The sequence below is a fragment of the Montipora capricornis genome, chromosome 6, assembly GCF_036669925.1.
Source record: "Montipora capricornis isolate CH-2021 chromosome 6, ASM3666992v2, whole genome shotgun sequence".
Classification (NCBI taxonomy): Eukaryota; Metazoa; Cnidaria; class Anthozoa; order Scleractinia; family Acroporidae; genus Montipora; species Montipora capricornis.
In genome coordinates, this window is record NC_090888.1 from 68272544 (window position 1) to 68277543 (window position 5000).

Sequence of the window (5000 nt, forward strand, 5' to 3'; positions counted from 1 at the left end):
GATTTTTTTGTCTCCATTGCAAAACGAGCAGAGACATCACTAGGACTGTCAAGCAAAACCCGAACGCTCTCATGGAAAATTTGAAAACTTCAAGAGCACATGAACAAAACATGCTGGTATGTTGCCAAAAACATTGTCAATTTCATGACATACCATAACTGCCAATGTTTCATTGGTCAAAAGTGACTCATTACCGGACAAACTATTGATGTTTGAAAAGTAAAACTTTGTGCAAAATTAGTCACGCTTCAAGGATGGATGCAAATGGTAGTATTTACTCCTGGACTGCCACCCTGTTTTTATAACCGCAAGAACTCTGAAAGAGGGTACAGGTGTCATGCATCACCTTTCGAGTTTGGATGAATGAATATGCAAATGTAAATTGAAGCAAAGTTAATACCAATTTTTTTGTTGTCCTTAAAAACAGGAAAAGTGTTTTGAGGCCATTTGAGGATCAGACATCACTTGTAAGTTGTTAGTCATGGATTTGTGTTGAATGTATTTTTCAGCTGTCTACGAGAGACACGAATATTGCTTACATTGTTGAGATAAGTGCTAGGATCACTGCTAGTGATTTTTTGAATGTACAACTGTAGATGATACAAGTATTTTTGTGACCTTTAACTTATAGTGGAGTTTGAAGAATAGGCATGGTACAGTTAATTGAGAAATTATGCATGTATTAATAACAAGTGACAATGATAGCGAACTTTATTTCAGTGTCAAGTGTATTTGGCACTAATTGGGGATAGTGTAGCAGTACAGAATTAAATCAGAGCAACACATCAAATCAGAGGTTGGTTTTTGAGAAGAGGGGAAAACCAGAGTACCCAGAGAAAAACCTATCTTAGCAGGGTAGAGAGTCAACAAACTCAACCCACTGATAACGTCAAGTCCAGGAATCGTACCTGGGCCTTATTGGTGGGAGACAAGTGGTTTCATCATTACACCATCACTGCTCCCTTAACAGTTAATTGACAAATGACATTTGGTCACTCTGTTTCTTTTGTAACAGTCAACATGTAGAGGTCTTGTGAATTAATTTCATTTGAATTTCAGGAATTCTTCAGTGTAAAAAATGATGCATCTTTATTTCATTGTGGATCAGGGGTGCAGGGATGGCGCAGTGGTGAAAACACTCGTGTCATATGTGGGTTGAGATTGTTGGTTCTATACTCTGCACCGAGAGGTTTTCTCCGGGTACTCTGGTGTCCCCTCTCCTCAAAAACCAACATTTGACTTGATTTGTGTTAATTGTTAATTTCATTTTACAGTGTCCGCAATTAATGCTCCAGCGCTAGAACGACTAGACACTTAAGTAAAGTTCCTTTCCTTTCCTTTTATCACATTCCAAGAAAAGACCTCACAATGTTGTAATAGGTAATTGGGTCATTTAATAGTCCCTTTGCATGACTGTGTCATTTGACCTTGTCAGTCATAAAGAATGGCAAAGCTTGCCATCCAGCAGCTGTTTTCCACAATTATAAATCTGAATAATTTTTAGTACTAGACCCCCACAACGAGGTCTCCGAATATTTTTTCGATCACTGGCTGCGACTCATGGCATATCCACAGTCCAAAGGGGTGGTGGGGACACTGTCACTGGAAATTCAGAAAACCACCTAATGTATCTCAATTCAAATTTCAGGTGCAAGTTGACAATATGTCTGAGGAATCGGCTGGGGAAGGAGAATCTTCTCAGGTAGGATTTTTTCCATCTTTATTTATTCCATATTGTTTCTAATAAGTTTGTTTTCCTACTTCTGCACTTGCACAGCGTCCCAAGGGAAACAATATCATCGGTGTAATGAGGAAATATAATCGTGCTTAACCTGCGTAGCCGATGGGATTAGCCAGTATCAAAAATACCATAATACTCCTTGTTTGTCCCTCCAAAATTTTGCATTAGCATTGTTTTTATTTTCTCTTGGGACTTACAATGGTCCCAAGAGGAACTGGAAAAATGCTTATGCAAAATTTTGGAGGGACAAACAAAGAGTTTTGAAGCAAGCAACCGTGGACAATCTTCCTGTCGGTGTATGTTGGATCAGTGGCTTGATCTGATCGGCGTAATTATAAGTTGAGAAACTAAATATTTTAAGCAAGAGCCGATACAACGCAGATTTGATTTTAGTGGTGTACTATATTTCGGCTGGACAAACCAGCCTTCTTCAGGTACAATGAGAGTTTACATTGAATTGCTTCTATGTACATATAATTTATACAGTAAATGGATGTTGACGTAATACTGGAAAAAATGTGATAAAACATGGCAGTTACAACAAATTTGAATTTAAATACTAAGAGTAACGGAAAAATAACGGAAATGACTCTAAATAATAAACTGAAATCCAGTACGTTTCTTCGCGGATATTAAGACCGTTGGTATTTTTGATAATGGCTAATTGTTGGCACGAGGGGCAAACAACGAGCGGCAAAGTTGCGCGGAGAATGGGGAGGGACTCCTTCCCATTCTCCGCCCAACTTCGCCTGAAAATTTTGCAGTTATATTTATCCACAGATAGTTAATAAAAGTACGCAAAAAACTTCATCAGTATACTTTTATTATATACCGAAGATTTCGCAGTAATTTAAATCTCATTAACTGCGAAAGATTTTCCCCCACAAATATTGGAGCCACAAATTTCGCAGTTATCAAAATGTCATTAACGGCGAAAGATTTCCCCCTGAATGTATGTTGGAATCACAAATTTTGCAGTTATTGAAATGTCAGTAACGGCGAAACGTTTACCCCTAAATATATATTAGAACCACAGATTTCGTAGTAAATGAAATGTCACTAACGGCGAAAGTTTCCCTCTAAAGATGTATTGGAACCACAAAATTCGCAGTTCTCTATATTATTACGGGACAGATTTTGTAGACACAGCTGCAGCGTTTTAACTTTTTTATGCTGGCATGGAACTTCAGCACTCTGCCGTTTCCGGCAGCTAACTCTCTCTCGGGGATTCAAACTACCAAAAGTGGCGTTTTCATACGCTCTTGCGGAGCTATGATTGATTGACTGGCAATAAACTAACTAAACTAACATCCAGGAATTGTCCCACTCCTTCAAGTTCTTGAATTTGACAAGTCCAGGAAAGAATATGAAGACATGCAAGAGACGGTCGATCAGGAATCTTAGCGAAAGTGAACGAAAAATGGGGAAATACCAGATGGAAGGACGAGAGTACCTTTCTCGCTCCCTATCAAGCACACCTACAGATTTGTATACCTAAAGATTTGTACGTGGATATCACATACACAAATAACAATGGATTTCCAGACCTTTATTACTGAACATGGTTTCTCTTAACGAAATTACCATGGAGCCGAGTTTAACGCGGTTGCGAGAGTTCTTTTGAATAAACAAGACGGCGATGCCTACGCAATAGCTATTCGTGAAGGAGCTTCACATTTTAAAACCACATTTTAATGTTTACTTCGTAAGGAACTTCTCCGCAATACAATTAAAACGAAACAGAACATAGCCATAATTCCACTATGGTCGTCACGCAAACGTTCTCAGTTGCTTGTTTTCGCAAAATTGTTCTAAGTGTGGTTGTGCTTTTTCTCGTAAAATTGGATTCGATCCCTTGAAGTCCGAATAGAATTGGCTAGCAAGTTCCTGTGCGACTGACTTTACTACAAACCGTTTGTAGTAAATCAGAAAAGAACATTGACAACAACACGAACAAACAAGCAAAAAGAACGTTGCATGACTGCGTGACAATCATCGTGGAACTGTGATTCTGTCGTTTTTGTTTTTTTTTTTTAACGAAGTGAATATTACGATGGGACTCTGTCTGGCAGTTAGCGTGTATTCCATAAACTCCAATTGTAGCAATTTCGGAAATTCTCTTAATTTCGAACAACAAACTTCGATTTTCGGAAAGACAAAAAAACAAAGTAAGATTTTAGGAAAAACTAAAATGCCCCTTATTAAAGAGCTTTCATAGCTTCCGTAGGTTCCTCAATTTTTTTGACTAATTGCCACCATAAATGACAGTCATTCGAGAATGACGACAAAATGAAACAAAATTTTGGAAAAAAAGACACCCCGACCCCGACCCCGGCCCCGCGTTTTGGCTACTACCAAATTATTCAGCAACCACCTCGCAGCTCGCGCGTTTTCCCGCCATTCCCCGTTGTGCACCACCTACTTAAAATTCCTTCAAAACACAATCCTCGTCACATTAGTTGGGACACAAGTAATGTCCTCTGCTCTCCCAATGTTGGTTTTGCGAGATGACTCCTCTAAATCAGTGAATTCAACATTGGGGAGGAAGGATCACACCTAAAAGTCAGAATATTAGAGCTGTACATGGTGTCCCACTTTAATTTGGCGAGAATTGTAGGTAGTTAAATTGAAGGACTTCTAGAACATTGAATCTTTTAAAAATAACAATAGGAAAATAGACCTAACCTCATCTTTAAACAACAACGATAATTGCTGTAACCTCTGAAATTCTTAGAGACTACTGATTTATACATCTGTTCTCTTACTTTGTACATTTCACAGTTGTATAAGAGACTCGTAACAGCTCGGGTATGACGCTAATTTCAGCTGACAATTGCCACATCGTTGCTTTTTAAATTTTCTCCACCGATTTGGCCTTTTTTACTGCCTCTAAATCACCGAATTCATGCGGCTGTACTGAAAGTGACTGCCCTTCTTCCATTGCAAAATGGCCGCATTAATTGTAATTTCTTCCAATTCGACTGGTGTACACCTTTTACAGTGTCCGAGTCAGTTTGGCCGGGGGAAGTGTTGGTTACAGCCACCTTTTTCTCTAGTTTGAAGTCTCCACTACGAAACAAACAGACTGAACTTGAAAAACAGGCAGCCGTAACTTACAGCAACGCTCGAGAAAACAAGGTTATCAAGATATTTTTTACACCTCCAGATCATTGAATCAAGCAACAAAAAATTGGTGTACTGTACGGCTCGTTGAATTTGCCAATTGAATCTCCCGTACTATCTGAGACATATGATTTAA